Here is a 20,753-nt window from a genome sequence, read left to right on the forward strand (position 1 = left end):
CATCAAATTTATATATGTGCATGTATGTATGGTATACACAAACACACACATACACCCACACACATTTCTCAGCTTCACTTGCTGCCAGGTATAGACATGTGGCCTAGGTTCTGCCACTTAGATGTACCCACATGAGACTTTGATTTGAAAGTAAGCTACATGAGAAAACAGGAGGACTACAGGGCACCTATTTGGGGGGTCCAGGTGGTGACAGGCTCAGAGGCTTTCTGAGGTTGGAGGTGGCAGCAGCACCTCCCTGGCTGACTACAGCAGAGGCCAGAACAGTCCCATGGCCGGGAGTGCCACCAGCTCCCTATGAACCCAATCACTCAGTGCAGTCCTAGAAACTGTTCTTAGAAGTTCAGCCCTAAAGCCTGTTCCTCCAGCCCCTCTAATAATTCTACGAGGTTTCCAATGCCCCCCATCCAAAACCCCTTCCTGCTTAAGCTACCTGGAGTGGACTCTGTCATCAGCAACTGTGCACTCTAACCAAGGTGACCCCAATGTCCTTTTGTTGGCTGAGTGGCTTTCCCCACATCCCAGACATGACTTGAATTTACATGACCTTACCCGGCTGATGATCAGCTTCTATCCTCCCAGAAAGCAAAAGCCCTGGAGCCTGTGGGTTTATCTGCTATTTCATTCTCTGAGAGAAGAGAAGGGGTTGAGCAGCCAAAATGAGATAGTCCTGGAAAATGCACCTAGGTTCCTGGCATCCTGGAGAGTGTTCCTCATCTGATTGGGGATTCTGCCACTTACCCCAAAGGTGATTTTTAATTGACTAGAATGTTTCACCAAATAAATGTAAAAATCACTTTGCATCTCCTAAAGATTTTTATGGCACCAGAAGCTCAAGATCAAAAAAAGAAAAAAAAATACCCAACTCCCTCTCCCCAGTGTGAGGCTGCCTCTGACTCCACAGACCAAGTTCCTCTACAACGGGTTCCTCTTGCTGGCCTCTGACTCAGCTAATTTCCTCTTTGGGCATCTTGAAGACCCTTCTCAGCTCCCCCACCCCTGCTCCTGTGGCTGTCTAAATCATATTTTCCCTGTTAGTGTCTGTTAACTTCCCAAAAAAACTTGACCATATGTCTGCAAGGTCCGGGGGTCCAGAGCTGGCATCAAGGCTGGGGTTCATCCTTCATAAACGCCTTTTCTCTTCTGTCTGACCCTAGATCCTAAGGAAAACTTTTCCTCCCTCTGCTTCCAACTTTCTACTCCAGTTGGCTCCCAACTGGGCCAAGGAATTCCTTGACCAGTGAGTTGGGCCGATTACCCAAACTTTATGGCCTCCTTTAGGGCTGTCTCTGGGGATAAGGGGTAACGGGCCATGGGAATTCCCCAGGTCTTCTGGTGAGGAAGCACATGCCTGCTGGGTTTATTGCCATGTAGTCACCCCAGACATTCCACAGGAATTCTCCCTGTCACCCTCCATCCATTCATTCATCAATCATTTATTCCCTGGAGAAACTGTTCTGGACTGAAACCCCACAAGAGGGTAAGTTCCAGATGGCTTGCCAGGGTCTATCATGGATAAGCTTTGGTGGACAAGTCCTGGCCAACAGCTTAAGGGGAAACAAGGTCCCAGGAGGCCCCTGGCTATCTGACCATGTGACCCTCTTGGCTCCATTACAAGGACGTCCTGTTCCTCCTACAGTGATATCTTCATTGGGGAAGTGACTGTGTCATATCTAGGACAGGAAAAAAAAAAGCTATTTCAAGTCCTGAAGTGATCACTCAGCACAGCCTTTTCAGGAGCTGCCTGGACAGTGGAGAAAGGCCAATCCCAGGGCAGGCTAACAAAAAAGGACCATTCTGGAGGGAGGAAGGGGGCTGGAGCTGCCTTGTCTGTCCTCCATTGTGACATATTTCTGGATAGCCATGAGGCAGTGATGCTGGGGACCAACACCTGTGACCCCCAAACCAAGATCCAATGACCTCTCCACCCTCTCAGGCAGGCAGGGAAGACTGGGAACACCCTCATACCCACGGCATCCTTGGGTTTCAAAGAATACTGAGCATCAGGATGGTATCTGATGGTTATAAGGTTCTTTCCTTGGCCGGCCAGCTTCCCCTCTCAGTAGTGAGAGATTTAGGAGGCCTCCTTCAGGAATGCTGGAAGTCAAACCCAAATTATCATTTTCTCATTATTCAGGTAGATAAGGGGAAATAAGGATTGCTTTCAGAAAGCTCATGGACACACATACTGATCAGTCAATGCTTTGGCCATCATGCCCAAGAAAACAAGAGAAAGGGGAAAGGCCTTTATTCCGAAGAGATCACCTGTGTTTTCAGGGCCATGACATTTACTTTGACTAGCCAAGCAAATTGCAGGTGCTTGATACAGAGCTGTTGGGTGAGTGGGTTCAAGTTTATGTGTAGAATTTTTATGTCATTCTACAATCTCATTTTCCTCAAGAACAAAGGCCACATATCAGTTTGAGTCTCAGGATGGTAGAAAGATTCTGAGTCTGGATTTCACTTCTCAGCAATCCATTAGTCAGCTGTGTTCATCTTTATTTGCTGGGTAAATAAACCAAAAGGGCAATGAAAGGCAGAAAAATTATTTACTACAGGTCTATAGAACTTTGGGTTTACCTCCAGGAAATCCTGACTTTGTCCATGTGGTCTCTCTATTATCATACAAAACCAAAGAAAAATATTGCTTCCAGAAATTCTAGGGTAACACTGTTTAGAACATCTAGGTTGGAGATGACAGATACTTGGCATGCTTGCTACTACCCTGCATTCTATGCCCATAACAGACATCACTAATCAATCATCATAACTCTATACATCTGACCTTCAGATTCTTTCTTCAACAGTGCATTCCAGGCAGCCAGAACCAATCAATGACAATTCACACATGAAAAGAAATCTACTTGCCATCTCTGCTCTAGCCTATGATGGTTTGTGAGACTTTTGTGTCCTAATTCAACCTGAAGTTGCTCACAGTATTCTTTGTAATAATCAGTGAAAACTGAAATTTACAGAATTAGAAATCTGGAAGTGACCTTAGAGATCATCGAGATTAATACAAAATACAAGATGAGCGTGGAGCATCTGGAGAGCAAATGGGGACACTGAAGTTCCAGAGAGGTTAAGCAACCTGTCCAAGGTTAGAGCATTAGTTAATGCCATTAACAGTCCCTTAACATCCATACAGTGCTTTGGAGATGACAGAGCAGTTTTACATGAAGCGTCTCATTTGATCCTTTATTTATTCATTTAGTAAGTACTTATAAGCTCCTACTGTGGTCTAGGCACGAAGCTGGAGATTAGAAAACCAACAGTTAGGAAGAAGAAAAAAAGTTTTGACTCCTTCCTTACAGTTAAGTAGGAGCCTTAAAATAACCCTGTGATCTGGGGAGGGCAGACACTACTAGGGGCTGGCAATGCAGAGAGGATATGATACTGCTCATGAACAGTAGTTATGATATTTACAAGATCTATCAAGTTGCCACTTTTGGATGAGGTCACCACCAAGGTGATGTGTGAGGACCAAATTTTCAGACCTCCCAATTATTTCTTAATCAGCTCTCTTTCTCTTTTCAGGATGCACAAGGTACAAAAGAAACTTCCTGGCCCCACCTCTCCTCACCCGGAACAGGGATGAGTTCTCCCAACCCTGTTTAAACAACTTCAAAGGGCTTTTTTCTGCAGACCTGTGACCCGGGACACTGCAGCCCACACAGTGCAGCGGGAAGAGCTGGGAGTGCAGAGTCCTGGGTCCCGAACTAGTCAGCTAGTCCATCTTGGACAAGTCACTTCCCCTCTCTGGGCCTTAGTTTTCCTGTACATATAAGGGGTGATGGGTTGAACCTTAAGATCTCTTAGCTTCCTTCCTGCTGACATCTGAGGACTCTGGCTAACCAAGAAAGAGATGGGCTGCTCAGCCATACTTCACCATCTCTTTTGACCAGACATTCTACATAATAGCTGAGTCTGCAGACCAGACCCACCAAGAAAACAGCAGCTCCAGGAAAGGTAGTGTGGTGTAACCAAACACACCAAACCAGGGCCCAAAATCCTAGTACTAATCATGGATCCAGCTGATGACCACTGACCTAAGGGAAACAGTTCAACCTCATAGGTTGTGGTTTCTTCTTCCCTCACACAACAGGAACAATACAATCAAAGGCTAACCCAGATGTGGAAATGATTTGAAAACATTAAGATGTGCCCACCAAGAAGGGCATTTTGGTGGGAGGGAAATGGGGCTGACCTAAGTAACTTTGGAAAATGGTGTTTTGATTGGGGTCTCTAGGATTAAAGACGAAAAGAACTGTGCATGAACAGTGTATTCTGGTTGATAAATGCGATTCTCACAGGGGTATGACTTAGCAGTTCTGAAACTACTTTACATGTATACTAGGATTGAACAAATAAGTAAATAAATTGTAGGTAGCAGGAGCCAAGTTGCTTACTGCCAGAGAAAAAAGTAACAATGAGGAAAGGGGGAAGGCTAGGAGGAGCCCTGGGTGCTAGATTAGTCAGATATATCAGCATGAACTGATTTTTATTTAGGTATATAAACAGATAGGCAAATACAGAAATAAATATAGATATGTGCTCATACTGGGTTTACGTACATGCATATATTCCCTAACTCTGTCCACTGAGAGCACCTAGAAGCCATGACACCCAATAGCAATGAGCATACATAGTACCCAGATTGTGGCTGCTCAATGCCATTTCCAATAAAAGAATCTAGGTTTCCCTGGAGAAATAACTGGTTCTGATTCTTTCTGATTCTGGCCCTGGAGCAAGGGAAATACAAGATGAGCCTGGGGTATCTTACAGTGCCAGGAAAATAAGAATGTGGAAAAAAAAAAAAAAATATATATATATATATATATATGGCATGTCAAAAGGACACAGGAAAAAGTTTTAAAAAAAAATAAATTAAAAATACACAGGAATCAACCTGAAAGAGTTTCCAATGGCCAAAGTTGAAACAATTTAAGCAACAAAATAAATAATAGTAGTTTGGATTATAACTAAAGGATAAGATAAATATCCATAGTCCATACTGATTAAATAAATAATTGAATAAATAAATCATTTTAGAAGAATTCCAACTAATCTATGTAGATTCTCCCTCCTCCTGGAGTGTAGGCTGGATTTAGCAATTCGCTTCCAGTGAATAGAATTATGGAAAGAGAAAAATAGTAACTTCATACATGGAGAAGCCGGCAGAGTCATCGTAACCAAATGATGAAGGTTAACCTCCACCATGGATCAGATACCTCCAGATAGGATGCAGAGATCACACACTTCTTCCCTGTGGCATTCTTCCAAAAAATCCACAACCCCAGGCTAATCATGAGAAAACATCAGGCAAACCCAAAGTGAGGGACATTCCACCAAATACCTGAAAGGGTCAAGGTCATGAAAAACAAGGAACCGCTGAGACATTTTCACAGATCAGAGGAGTCATGGCAACTAAACGTAGTGTCACGACCCAAGTGAGCCTTTGCTGCTGGGAGACCAAAGAAGACGCCGGGCATGTTCAGGGGCATGAACTTTTTGTTCGGGGCTTACTTACAAGGAAACGGAAGTTGGTCACGTTGCCTGGATTCAGGAGCTGCTCTGAATGGCGGCGGATTCAGAGTTCAACATGAAGACACTCCGCAAAAGCGGGGGGGGGGGGGGGGGTGCCAGGGCGTGGTTTATAAGGGTTAGGGCAAAGACGTTCAAATGGTTATGAAGTGTGGGAGCGGAAGGACTGATTGTAGTCAACAGGGAGGAGGGAAGGATTATAGATTATCCTGTAGATAATAGTATCTCAGGGAGTTTCAGGGAGAAGGTAGGCAAGCTATAGATTACATTTAGCGCTGGAGACCTGATCCTACAAGGAAAGTGGGTCAAACCTTAACTGTCCTAGGCAAGCAAGCTGCTGTGTGCACAGGCTTGAAGGCACTTGGGGAAGGCCCTGGACCCTGGGCTCACACATATAGTGCCCTGGATTGGATCCCAGAAGAGAAAAAGGGCATTAGTGGGGAAACTAGAGAAATCTACATGAAGCCTGTAGTTTTGTTGTATTGTATCAGTATTGATTTCTTAGTAAAATAACCCAGGGGAGTGTTATCTGTAAGAAAGGCTCATTACGCCTGCATTTGGAGGCAAGGCTGGAATTCCAGACCACTGACTCACTCATCTACCGGGTCTGTCACAGTAGCCAGGGACCAGATATGCCTGCATTTGAACAAATTCAAGGAGAGGCCATGGTATAGAGAGCAAGGCTTGGGTGAGAGTTGACAGCAGTGAGGCTGGGACTGGGAAGCTATAAGAAACCATCCCCAGCTTTTCCTCTAATGATTTCCTAGTAACATGAAGAGGCTTCCCACAGGATATCGCTTCTGTTCCGTGCTGGGTTCTTACCTCTGGGCAGTCATTCTATGGAAAGCTGTTTCTCAGAAGGGGGCCTGGTTTGTGATCAGAATCCATTGTCAGGAAAAAACAAAATTCCTTCTCCTATAGGAATGCCAGGAAGGGGGCAGTGCCAAATGGTCACAGGACCCTCATTTTCTGCAACAGTGATTGCTTTGTGCAAAAGAGGCACGATGCCAGTCAGTGCAACTGCTGGGTCAACTGCCGACTGTCCAGAGTCACAGAGGCCCAAGCGTTTGGGGAATTTCAGACTGAGGCAGGAGTCAGAAAGAGAACTTCACCAACATGATCCTCACCATTTTCTCAGGGTCCATGCCAGGGGAAGAATGGTCTGACACTGCCCGTAGCTGTGGCACAGATGCCATGCCAACGCTGGTGTAATGAGAGCAAAGCCCCTCCAGAGGATCTGACTTTTAATGCTGACCCTGCTCTGGAATGGGAGTGGGCAAGCTTTCCAGAAAGAGGGGTGTTAACTCTCTTTTTCAAGTATTTAACTTCCATCATTTGTTTGTGATTGAAATCTTTCTAAAGCTTATTACACACTCCCCACCTTATTAAAAAGAGCTTGCAAAACATAAATTAAACTTCTTTGGTGGTTCAAGGTCATTATCATGAGTATCACTTTTGCTGCATGCTGAAAGCGAAGCCAGAGACCCGGAGTGCATTCTTTACTGGGGACATTGTGCTGAATGGGTGGTGATCTTGGTAATGGCCCTGAAATTTGCTTTCTTGAAAGAATCCCTGACGTCAGCTTGTTTTTCCTTCAGAGAAGTGCAAGGAATGTTCCCTCCTCTCCACAAAGGCAAAACAGAACACCAGCCCAGTAGCTGTGTGAACTTGGCCAAGTGATGTCATCTCTCAGTAGCTCAGATTCTTTATCTGTAAAATCAGGAATAATGTTATTAAATTGGATAATGCAGGTAGAGTGCTTAGAACAGTGGGCCTGGCCTATAATAAGTGCTCAGTGCATTAATTTCTGTTATTACTTGCAGTTGAAGAAGTAGAGAGGTACATAGGTATTAAGACAAGTCCCCAGATGTGGTTAGCCCGGGCTCCTCCGAGAACCGACTGGCTGTCTGGGAAGCCACACGGCCGTGCCCTCACCCCCTGGGACTCAGGAGGCTCCCAGCCATTGTGCGGATTTCCAATCAATGCGGCTCGCCTCCAGCCCAGGCTCTTCCAGTGAAAAAGAACAGAAAGAGCTTTCCCGGCGTCAGGGCTTTCAAGGGTCCAGGGGCCTCTCGGAGTTCGACCCAAGACTTCCCAGAGGTAGGAGGCGCTCTGAAATGTGCCCTCAGAGCCGCGTCAAATGAAAGGCCTGGCGGCGAAGTACCTGCCCGGGCCTCGCGGGTAAGAGCGCCTCCGCCCGCCCGGAGCTGCCCCGTTCTCCAGGCGCCTCGTGCCCGCGTCACCCCGACTGGCAGGGAACTAGAAAGTCCCCGGGACTTCATCAGGAACTGGGGGCGGGAGTGAGGAGGGGTTGGGGACTCGGGACCCCTGGGGCAGCCAGGGTACCGGCTGTCTCGGCCCCCATCCCCATCCCTGGAGACCTTGAGGAACTCACCCTCTGGCCTCCGCAGTTCGCCTTTCAACAGGTGATGGCCCCCGCGGCATTCCCAGTTGGGAGGGGCTCAGATCTGACAGCACCGCCACAGCCGCCTTCTCCACTCCCGCCCCGGGGGGCTCTGGAAACTCCCTCCCCGCGGATTTACTGCAGATGAAGGACCCCGCCCCACCGCCCCTCCTCCCCAGGTCACCCTCCCCACACCTTGAGCGGTTCCGGTGCCCTGGTAAGGGGCGCCCGGCCAAAAGTAGAGGGGCCGCTTTCTACTGATTGGAGGGCGCCGGGCGCGCTTTCCGCCTGCCGCTTCAGGATGGGCTCTAGCCCTAGGCGGACCCGAGGTGGAGAGACTCTGCTTGCTCGCACCCGCCGACGGGAGGCTCACCTCTTCATTTCTGTGCCCTTCTTCTCCCTTGCTTTAACGGTGGCCATGCTGACCAGCAAACACCTTCTTGCTTGCAGGCTGCCAAGGCTCTGGGAGAGGTTGTTCTCTCCCAACACTAGTGGAGCCTTTTCCCCTCTTCTGGCAAAGACACACAGCCCTCCTCCCTGGATGGATGGATGGATGGATGGATGGATGGATGAGTGGATGGATGGATGGATGGATGGATGGGTCGGTGGATGGGTGGATCTGCCCCTAACTTCCCTAACCTAGCCCCACTTCTCAACTCTGGGAGCAAGAAACATACAGGATTACCAGTCAGTCTTTTCTTTCCCCAACATGGAGGTGTTTCTGAGGTGAGCACCAGAAGCTTTCAAACAGAGGTGCCCTACAACTCCCTCTGCTCCACCTTGCAGGCCTGGTCAATGGTGGGAACCAGGTCAATTTGTAACCAAGAAATTAAGAATTAACAAATGACTATGATTACTGAATCATTATGTAGATGTTGTTCTTTCTATAGTTTAGAATAGGCAACAGTTAATACCTGAAATAACTGAAACTCAACTAGTCTCAACCCTGTTTATACTTACTATTGTAATGGTAACAACATCATCTCCCCAGCCCCACCCCTTGTTTGAATTCATAAAAACCCTGAACTCCTTAGACTCAGGGAGTCAGATTTTGGGGGTGATAGGCCATCTGATCACTTGCTTTGTGCATAGCATTAAACTCTTTCTTTTTTCAAAACCCCAGTGTCATGGGGCAGAGAACCCACCACTTTTTTTCGGTGTCAAACTCTGAGTACACTGAGGGCACTTGCAATACATCTCTCTTTTCACAGAGCCCCTAGGGTGAGGAGAGTAAGGCAGCTTGCACCCCCAATTTAAGGAGACCCTCATTCCCACAGTCTTGCAAGCCTTGCCTCTCAGTTTCCTTCACCTTCACCCCAAAAGGCCAGCCTTTCAGAAGGAGAGAAAGTCATTCCTTCAGTATGTCAGTCAGACAGCAAACATCCACCGAGAGGGCCTTCTTACTCCTAACTAGGTCCTGTGCGAGGCCAGTGGGGCAACGACACAGGGGTCTGTCCTCTGGGACCTCCAGATATGATGGCGGAGACAAGGAGGAATGAATTTATTTCTCCGTTTAAGGAGAAAGTCCCTTTGTCCAGAAACATCTGGTAGGTGCCCAGTGTTTTTATGGGGGAAGCGGGGAGAGGAAGGATTAGACCACAGGATTTCACATCAGAGGCAGGGCACCTGACGAGGGTCAACTAGAGGACAAGGGATGTCTAAAGAGGATGCTTCCCACACGCAGGAAGAGCTAGAATTCACCATTACCTCCCTCAGGTTTCCTCACTGCAATCTCTGCTGACTTCTATTATACCCATGCTTCGTTGTACTGATTTGTCTGTCTCTCCTATCAGACCCTAAGCTTCTCAGAGACTGTCATTCTAAATCTTCCCCCTCTACTCCTTGTTCACCGGGACTGAGCAGGGCCAAGCCTGGGACACAAGCATTCATTAAACACCTGTTAAATGAGTGAGTGAGAGAGTGAATGAGTGAGTTAAGGAATAAATATTTATGGAACACTTAAAATATTTATTTTAATCCTCACAACAACTCTTCATATACTATTATTCTCCCCTACTTAATAGATGAAGAAACTGAGTTCAATTGCCAGATGGTAGAGCCAGGATTCAAACCCAAGTCAGGTGAGCTTTCAGTAATGGCTCCTCTACCCAGCACTCCTCTAACACATGTGCCCTTTTGCCTCCATGTCCCTTGCCAGAGGAGATAAGGATCGCTGGCAGTCAGTCTTCAGGAAGAAAGCATTGCTTTGAAAATGACCTGATTTGGACATTTTCCTAGCCTCAAAACCGTGAGCGAATAAATTCCCATTGTTTAATCCAACCCATAGTATGTGCTTTGAGCAGCCTGGGTAACTAAAACAAGTTCCAAATTTACATCTCCAGCCAGACTCTCCCAAGCACCAGATCCATAGATCCAACTACTACCTGCACTTCTCCCCTTCAGTTTACATGTGTGGAACTTGAATGTTCTACAGACCTCTAAAACTCAGTGAGTCCAAAACTCAACACATTATCTTTCCACTACATTTACTCCTCCTGCTATTCCTGAGCAGTTAAATAGGGCCACCCTCCATCAAGTTGCTCAACCTGCAAATCTGAGGTTCATACCTGACCCCTCTCCTCTCCTTCACTCCATATCCTGTTGGTCCACATCCCACATAGTCCTCAAATGTCTCTACTTCTCTCATTCTTGGTCCCTTCCTTGTTCAGAGCACCTTCATCTCTCACCCAATGGACTGCAAATCTTCTCAACTGGTCTCCGGTCTTGCCCCCTCCATCCCTTCTCTACGTGAAAGTGGGATCTTTCTAAGACGATCTTTCTGAAATGCCCATATGATCCTATCATGCCCTGATAAAATTCCCCCAAGTCTCCCTACAACCCAAATTCCTCAACATTTAACATGGCTTATAAGGCCCTTTGTAACTGGCCTCAGCTTACCTCATACCCTACAATTTCTCTCCCTAACCCTGCCCATCCCCACTCCCAATATACACACACAATAAACTCCAGCCATTCAGAACTACTTGCAGTTTTCTAACATGCCATGCTTTGTGTGGCACAGATGGTATTGCTCAAAAAATATTATGTGATCCCCTATATTTCTAGCCCTGTTGCAATTAGGTGGGACCATGTGACTAGTTCTGGCCAATGAGTTGTGAGCAGATTACGGGGTCACACCCAGACTAAAGCATGTACACACCAGGGCACTTCTCTCTCTCTCCTTTTCTTCTCTGGCCACAGGTTGAGATGATGGAAGCATCCTGGATCTCTGTGTCATCCCGTGGAGGGCAGCTTCCTTGAATGCCCATCAGACTTTGCATGAGTGAGAAATAAACCTTTCTCGTGGTAAGCCACTGAGATCTTGAGGGATGTTTGTTTGTTTGTTTGTTTGTTTCTGTTACTGCAGCATAACCTAGTCTTTGTGGATTGGAGCTGTATGTACCCCCCAAAAAACATGTTCTTAAACTTGATCCATTCCTGTTGGTGTGAACCCATTGTAAGTGGGACCTTTTGATGAGGTTACTTCAGTTAAGGTGTGGCCCACCTGAATCAGGATGGGTCTTAGTCCTATTACTGGAGTCCTTTATAAGCAGAATGAAATTCAGAAAGAGAGTCACAGAGAAAGCAACCAGAAGTTGAATATCAACAGAACCAAGAAGAGAAGAGAGAGGCCAAGAGAGACCACCATGTGCATTACCTTGTGACAGAGGAGCCCAGGACCAAGGATCACCAGCAGCCAGCCCCAGAACACCAGTCTTTGGGATGAAAGCATTGCCTTGATGATGCCTAGATTTGCACCTGTTTCCTAACCTCAAAACCATGCAACATTAAATTCCCATTGTTTAAACCAACCCATTGCTTGGTATTTGCTTGAGCAGCCAAGGAAACCAAAACACTAGCTCATCTTCATTAATACCCTCACTCTACTCCAGTCCTTTGGCACTTGCTCTTTCCTCAGCCTGTAACAATCTTCACCCCTGCTTCTCTACCACCCAGCTCTTCACCTGGCCAACTCCTGTTTATCAGGCTTAGCCCAGTTGTCCCTGCCTCTTGAATCACCAAGTCTAGGTCTGGGGTTCTTACTAAGAACTTTCTTAGCACTTTATGAAACCCCCCCCCCCTTAGCTTTGTATGCTATATTATAATTGGCCATTCATTTGCCTCTGTTCCCCATTGGATCTGCAAAGGTGGGGCCCACATCTGTCCCAGTCACACAGCACCTGGCATATAGGGTATTGAACAATATTTGCCCAACGAATGGATCAACTTTGTATTCCCAAGACCTAGCTTCTAGTTCTGTTGAATGAAAGAATGAATGAATGACTTTCAAGCCCTAAAAATCAAACAGTTTTAAGATTTGGGGTTTAGAAAGTAGCCCAGTACTCAAAAGCAGCCTTGAGTTATAAAACTATGCTCTCAGGCAACTTGAGATACACAAATTAGCATCCCCACCCTTCAGCTCTGCCCTGCACCAGAGGTCAGCTGTGTCACTTTAATGAGTCTTCATTCCCTCTTTTAGTGGTAACCTTTTAGAAAAAAATTGAGGAATCAGGAGGGCGGAAAGTTCCCTTTTTTAATGACATATACTCAGCTGGAGAAACTACATACGAATTTTGAAAATCTACCACCAGGTCCTTATTCTACCCACTCCACTTTATTCATGTTTGTTTAACGTTTTCTCTCCATTACTTACTAGGATCACAGAAGGATCTGCTTTAGGCGTTAAAACACCAGCTACATAAATAAGGCAAGCACTTCAAGTTCTGGTGCCATTTGAGGCTACAGCTGCTTTGCAAAGCCACCAACACTGCTGTGGCGTCAGGTGGCTGGGAGGGCTAGGGAGGGGGGCTGCCCAGCCCCTCTTCTTAGCTGTCAGAAGACTGTGGCGGCCCCAAGGTCCCTCAGTTTCACCATTTGTCAGTCTCAGCAGAGCCAAGAGTTCAGGCCTCTGGGGACTCAGACAGGTTACTACAATTTTTCCCAAGGGTTTCAGCTCAATCTGGGTAAATCTTAAGATATCAGCGAAGAAAGAACCATCAATCAGATGCAATTCAAGGCAGCAAAGATTTATTGAGCACACACCTGCACAAGTTTCTGGAGGGCAGACCAAAGACATATATGTCCCAGATGTCACCTTCAAGAGTCCAAACCTCCCAAAAAAAGCCAGGGTAAAACACATGAGAAAAAACTAGAAGACAATTAATTCCAGGCAATGTATAGTCAAGTGTTACATTATGCGGTTCAGGCTTTTCAAAGGATCCAAAGAGCAAAAGAGGGATCAAGAAAAGGCAAGGAGGACCTTATTATCATATTATATTTGATGCTGTATAATATCAATATAATATTTGATGCCTGCTCTGTGCCAGGTGCTGCATACATTACCATGTAATCCTCACAAACCCCATGAGGTAGCTCAGAGAGACTAAATAACTCACCCAAGGTAACTGGCAGAGCTGGTGAATTGCAGAGCTGGGGTTTTAACTCAGATCTAGCCTCAAAGCCTGTGTTCTTGACCACCTCACATATACCACCTCATAATGGGGATTATTTATTACGACCAAGATCCTGAGCTAAAACATTCACATGTTGTTTTTATTCCTCACACTATCCCCCATTTGACGCTTGGAAAACCTGAGGCTCGGAGATGTTAACATGCCACAGGTAAGGAAGGAAATGGGGAGATCCTTGACTGCAATACAATTTAGTTTAGTTAAGAGTCAGGTATCCTGTGCATTTTCGTATTCCCCTGTCACAGATTTTTATCCACAAAGATTTTAGAGGTGCAAATGAGGTATTGTAGGAGTTGTGCAAATTTAGAGGTTACCTGTTACTCAAAGACAAATTGATGGCATCCATAGAAGTGAGTGTATGGCCTCTTGACCAAGATCATAGCCCCTGTCAGCCCCACGTTGGCTGATATTTCCATGATATGTCATCGATGAGCCTTTTGAAGTAAGCTTCATGTGGGTGCTTTTGTGGTTTCTTGATGTTTTCCAATTGACATCAACTTTTGCCTACACCTATTGAACACTCCTATATGCCACGCACAGTGCTAACCATTCTCTTCATGCAAACCCTATTTTATAGACAAGAAAACTGAGGGTCAAGGAGGTTGAGTTATTTGCTCCAGATCATACAACTAATCATTGCAGAGGCAGATTTCCTGCCTCCAAGACCTCTTCCTCCATAAACATTTTCACCTAAATAGGCAGTAAGCTGCCTTTTAAATCAATTTTTGAAAAAGTTTTAGACCAATAAGTGCACATTTTGTTCATACATAAATATAGGAATGAATATTTGTTTTATTGACTAGCTTTGTGATTTTAGAGAAATAACCTAACCTCTCTGAGCCCAAGTTTCTCCTCTGTATCAGAGGATGGTCACCAGCATTGAGATCATAATTTTGTAAGCACTCAATAAATGATACTTATCAACAGTGGCAATATCTATACATTGCTTACTAATTGCCAGGCCTTCTGCTGTGTATCATAAAACACAATCAGATCTTAGCACGTATATGTGGCCTATATGGATGGATGGATAAATGGTTGTGTATGCTTGCAAGTATACCAAAAAAAAAATTCCTGGAGTGACATAAACCAAAATATTAATATTTTGATTACAGGAGGTTTTAATTTCCTTCTGTGCCTTTTTATGTTTTCTAAATGTTTCTGTAATGAACACAGATGGGTTACTTTCATAATCAAAACAAAAGAAAATCTTAAGAAATCCACTGGAAGTGCAATTTGGTTTGCAATGGGAATAACACTTCTTTCAAGGAAGCGATAAAGTTTAAAACCTTTTAGAAGGTGGGCTAGCTTAATAGCCCCAGCAGGCAAGAAGTAGCTATTTCCTAGCAAAGTTGAGCAAACCCAGCTCACTTCACTGGCAGCTGCCTTGACACCTGGTTCTAGAACAAGGACCTGAGGTTTGGAAAGGAAAGGCTCTTAATACCAACCCATCCCCTGTGGTTATCCAAGGGAGAAGGTCAGCCACTGTGCAAACCTCATTTTTAATTGTTGTCAGGCCAAGCCCAGCTAAGACTCAGAGCCCTCCTGCCTCCCAGGCAGCCCTTCCCGGGGCATATGCAGCCTCTCCAGATGGAGGCCACCAGGGAAGCAGGTGCAGCGACAGCGAGTGGCCACCCACGGCTCTCCCATCTGGCAAAGCAGAACCAGCTACTGAGCAAGGACCCGCGGGGCCCTCCTGGCCGGTGAGCAGAGAACAGGGAGGATTACAGAGCAGGTTCCACAGGCAGGAGCAGTTGGGGTTTGGGAAGGGGAACTAAGGGAAGAGGAAGTGGGATCATGTCACAGGCTGTGAGGGAGGGAGCAGAGGGCCTGCTGCTTCCCAAGACCTTTCCCGTCCCATCCTCCCACCACTGGTAATGCCACTGTACAGATGGAGTGGCTGGGATGGTGAGAACCTTGCTCAAAGTCCCACAGCTAGTGTGAGGCAAATCTACCGTGTGTGGGGGCTTTATTTCAGGGGCCATCAAAGTGAATGATGCCAGAGTGCTGAGGGCCATGGCAAGTTGGAGAGACTGAGCTAAAAGGATGCACGCGTCTCAGCTCCAGGGACGCCACCATGCTGGAATGCACACCCACTGTTGCCAGAGCTTCTAAATTTCTTTGTAAAATGTCTCAGTTTTTTTTTTTTTTTTTTTTGAATGTTGGCTTAATTTTAAAAGTAAAATAATTGAGGTGATGAATGCATGATTATATGATGGTAGTGTGAACAGGTGATTGTACACCATGGATGACTGTATGGTATGTGAATATATTTCAATAAAACTGAATTTAATGTAAAAAAAAAAAAAGTAAAATAACAGAAAGCCATCTGCAGGAGAGACAGCACCCCTCTGCAGGCTGAGTGTCGCCGGTCTGAGTCCTCTGCCTCTGCCTCTGCGCTGGAGTGGTCGGCCACTTGGTCTTGACCGTGGCTCCACTGGTGTGTCCTGCCTGGCACTGGAGACGGAGCTTCTCTGGAGAAGCTGTAACACTTCCCATTGGGCTGAGAACTAAGAAAAGATGGAGGGATGTTCAGCTTACGAGCCAGAGAAGGATATGGGCTAGAATCAAATTAAACTTAGGAGACTGGAGAACTCTGTTTGATACCTAGCTCTTTCTGACAAAATACTCTTTTAGGCTATACATCAGTTAGCAGACATTTCTTAAAGGTTGACTATACATCCAGTCACACTGTTCTAGAGCCTGGGGATAGAGCGGAGAACAAAACAGAAAGAATCCCTGTTGTCACAGAGTTTATGGTTTAGCAGGATGTTTTGGTTTGCTAATGCTGCCTTATGCAAAACACCAGAAACGGATTGGCTTTTATAAAGGGGGTTTATTTGGTTACAAAGTTACAGTCTTAAGGCCATAAAATGTCCAAGGTAAGTCATCAACAATCAGGTACTTTCACTGGAGGATGGCCAATGGCGTCCAGAAAACCTCTGTTAGCTGGGAAGGCACGTGGCTGGTATCTGCTTTCAATGGCCATCTTCAAAATGTCTCTCTAAGTTGCAGCTCCTCTCTCAGCTCCTGTGCATTCTTTTAAAATGTTGCTCTTGGGGCATTTTGTCCTCTCTTAGCTGCAGCAAGCTCACTCCTTCTGTCTGAGCTTATATAGTGCTCCAGCAAACTCATCAAGGCCATGCTGAATGGGCGGGGCCACACCTCCATGGAAATTATCTAATCAGAGTTATCACCTACAGTTGGGTGGGTCACATCTCCATGGAAACTCTCAATCAAAGAATTCCAATCTAATCAACACTAATACATCTGTCCCCACAAGATTGCATCAAAGAATATGGCATTCTGGGGGACATAATACATCCAAACCGGCACACAGGAGGAGGCAGAAAATAAGTAAGTGTATGCTTCTCTCAGAGGGTGAAAAGTGCTATGCAGAAAAATTAGCAGGATAAGGTGACAGGGAATGCCGGTTGAGGGCAGAGTGGACAGGGACCTGAGTTAAGTGGGGAGCCACATAGATTTCAGGGAGAAGAGAAGGCTAGGCACAGGGCACAGTAAGTACAAAGCCCTGAGGTGGGGGGATGCCGGACCTGGTGCAGGAACAGCCGTGAACCAACATGGCTGGATCAGAGAGGAGTGAGGGTAGGAGTGAGGTCAGAGAGGTGAGCAGAGGGCAAGGGGCCAGGTCAAGGAGGGCCTCGTCCGCCAGGGTTAGGACAGGATCTGGGGAATATTTTTTGTTGATTTTTGCAGAACTCATGTCCATAACCAACCTATGGTTGCAACTAATGAGCAGGTGTCATTTTAGCAGAATATTGGCTGATATTTTCATTGATGTTAATGGGCAAGACAAAAGTGAAATAACTTATTTGCCAAGGTTGTGAGCAACTTCTCTGCTGAATTGGATAATACTTTTTGAATACTAAAAGAGTATTTTCTCAATTTTTGTGCTATTCACAATCTAAAAACCAAAAACACAATACACTTGTAAGTTTAATCTGCATTATTAACATTTTCCCATCACTAACGATAATCAATAACACAATAAATCAATCTCTGATTTATAGTGTTTGTCAGCTTTCATGGTATAAATACTCCCTCAAAGGCTGACTTTAGGTTTCCAATGTAACACCACTGAATGTGGAGTCAGAAAGAGATGCTCAGTAACGCACTAACTATTTAGTATTTCCACCATATAGATATGAGAGATGTAAATAACAAGAGCACAGATAATAGTAAAATGGAGTAAAATAATTAGGAAGTAATGTGTTTTGAGTATTGTGGTGGTTTGAAGCTATTATGTATCCCAGAAAAGGCCATGTTCTTTTAATCCATTCCTGTGGATACAGACCTACTGTGGGTGGGACCTTTAGGTTAGGTTATTTCTATAGAGATGTGACCAACCACATTCATGGTAGATATTAATCCCCTTACTGGAGTCCTTTTATAAGAGATGAAATTAAGAGATGAAATTAGGAGGAGAAGCCAGGAGAGGACCCACAGAAGCTCAGAGAGGCAACCACTGGAACCAAAAGCTGAAAGCTGCTCATGAAGAACCAGCAGACATTGGCCGTGTGCCTTCCCCTGTGACAGCGTTGTCCCAGACACCAGCAGCCTATGTTCAGAGTCCAGGTCCTGTTGATGCCTTGAGTTAGACATTTTCATGGCCTACAAACTGTAAATTGTAAGTTAATAAATCCCCACTGTAAAAACCAAACCATTTCTAGCATATTGCATTTTGGCAGCTTTGGCAAACTAAAACAGATTTTGGTACCAAGAAGCGGTATGCTGCAATTTGCAAATACCAAAAATGCTGGAACGGCTTTATAAATGGGTGAGGGGAAGATTCTGGAAGAATTGTGAGATGCTTGATAGAAAAGGCCCAGATTGCTTTGAAGAGACTGTTAGTAGAAATATGGATGCACTCAGGAACTGGCTCTTGCACACTGTGGGAGGGGAGGTGCATGCAAGGCACTAACCTAAACCTAGGAAATCAGGTCAGCTGAGACAAAAGAGGTGGCACTTAGCTAGTCCACGTGGGACCAGGTGACCAGGCAAATGAAATGGAGATTATGTTATCTCAGCAGCTGAGGAACAATTATTTAGAGAGAGTAATTTCTTTATCAAGAAACGGCCTTGAATTGGGCAAAAACTGAGCCTCCAAGTCCAGGGTGTCTGGTGGCCCAGAGGCTTAAAAGGAAGCGGGGAAGTTACTGTGCCTGATCGAGGGACAGGCCTGGAAGCTCCTGGGGAATCCAGGCTGGAAGAGGTAGAAGGAGGGAAAGGAAGGGTAAGTGTAAGCTGAGGGCTGAGTACTGCCCCCAAAACAGTCCCTCCCCCACAAACTTCAGTAAAAGCCATACCACAAAAATGCAAAATATTTGCAGAGTTTAATTTCTTGCAAAAAATACAGTGAAGGGAGTGGAGTTTGTTTCTGGGTTAATGCACCCATCTGCACAGAAGAGACAAGGGGGTGGGGGTAGCAGTTGATGGGAGGTGGGAAGTGGAAGATTGAATTCCCCAAGATAGGTTGGTGTTGATGGTTCCTACCCTGTGCAGATCGAGGCCTTGTATATACTTCTGGGCCTCTCTGCCTCTCTTCTGTCCAGGTGTGGGCACCCAACAGGAGGCCCAGAGGTCTTAAGAGCCTCATGTCAAAGTCAGGTTAATGGTCCTGCTGATGGGCTTTGACCCCCTGTTCTTGACCCCAAATAGTCTACCCCAGGCCCCAGAGGCTGTGGGGCATGACGGGACACAAGCAAAGCTGCCTCTGAGGAGGCCATTACCACCTGCCTCTTTGCTAGTGTTGACCTTTAATGGGCATCAGGGGCCCCAGAGCCAGGACAGCAAAGATTTTTCCCCCAGCTGCAGTGCATCCTCTCCTTGGACCTTTGATATGCACCCCATGGTGACACAGCCAGCTTTGGGCAGTGACTAACCCAGGTTTGAGGCGAGTCTTTCCATGATGGGGACAATGAGCCCTTGGAAAAAAAAAAACTCGCTCTTTCTGCAAGGGGGGGTTTCCTCTGCCATCTGCAGTTGGCTCATCCTGAAGTCACAGAATTCTTGCTTTCCTCTTCCCCATTTTCTAAAGCCCCTAGACATCCTGTTTCTGTGGGAAAAGGAGGACAGCTCCCACAAGACTCAGAATCCAGCTCCTGACTGCTCTGCCTTTAGGCCCCGAGTCCCTGCCCTCTCCTGCCTTCCAGGGACTGGCACATTCCTGCCCTCCAGGAGCTCAAGGGCCAGTGAGGGTTGGGGAGGGATGACAGAGAATTAATCTGACGGTTGCAACACACCACCACACGAGCTGTGATAGAGATAAACCCAGGAGCCTTTGGGAGCCCAGAGACTGGGTTCCTAACCCAGCCTGGGTGGGTTGGGAAAGTCTGCCCAGAGATGGTGGCAGGTGAGCCTAGAACTAGACACTGAGTCAGAGTTAGCCTGGCTGAGAAGGCAGGCAGGACATTTTCAGCAGATGCAACAGTGTGAAAAAATACCGAGAGAAGGCATGTTCAGAGACGTATGAGTGGGTTGATGCAGTAGACTATATTACTGTTTACATTTCTACACCTTAATGAACTCGAGTATTACAATGGAACTTACTTGGCCAATGTAATTTGAGCAGAAGTGACATGCATGTCATTTCCAGGCACAAATGCATGATTCAAGAGCCTCTTTTTCTGCAATGGTGGAAGCAAATGTCAAGATAGAGCTTCCAACCGTCTGAATCCATGGGCAACTATCATGAACAGAGCCCCCTGCTGGCAGGCAATGAACATGCAGCGTGAGCAAAAAAAAATGAACTTGGTGACTCAATTGTTCCTAAGTGATAACCCCTGGCATGGTTGAAACCGAGGACTTCTGTTGGGAAATGTCAGGTGATAAGACGGGATATGTATGCAGTTAGTTAGTTCCCCTACTATTCTTCCTCTACATCTGATAGCAACACAGGCTGTAGTTAAATGGGTCGGAATTCCAGCTCTGCCATTCACTAGCTCCCTGACCTTGGATAGTTTAAACTCTTTGAGCCTAAATTTACCAATCTGTAAATTGAGAATAATGATAAGAATATTACCTACTTCACAAGGTTATTGTGTTTCCCAAATAAATCAATGCTGAACGTTCTCCATCCCCAATTAGGATCCTGGGACCACCTGTTTCCAGTCACCTCGTGCTTATTTAAAACGCAAACTCCTCACCCCCATTCCAGACTTACTGAATCAGAATATCTGCACATGGGGCCCAGAACTCAGCAAGCACCACAGGTAGTGCTTTGCATGCTGAAGTTTGAGAAAGGACTTTCTTAAGGTTTTGATTGCAAGTCAAAACCTCTGTGCTGAGGAAGGAGC

Source organism: Choloepus didactylus, chromosome 4, assembly GCF_015220235.1.
Source record: "Choloepus didactylus isolate mChoDid1 chromosome 4, mChoDid1.pri, whole genome shotgun sequence".
In the NCBI taxonomy this organism is placed as follows: domain Eukaryota; kingdom Metazoa; phylum Chordata; class Mammalia; order Pilosa; family Megalonychidae; genus Choloepus; species Choloepus didactylus.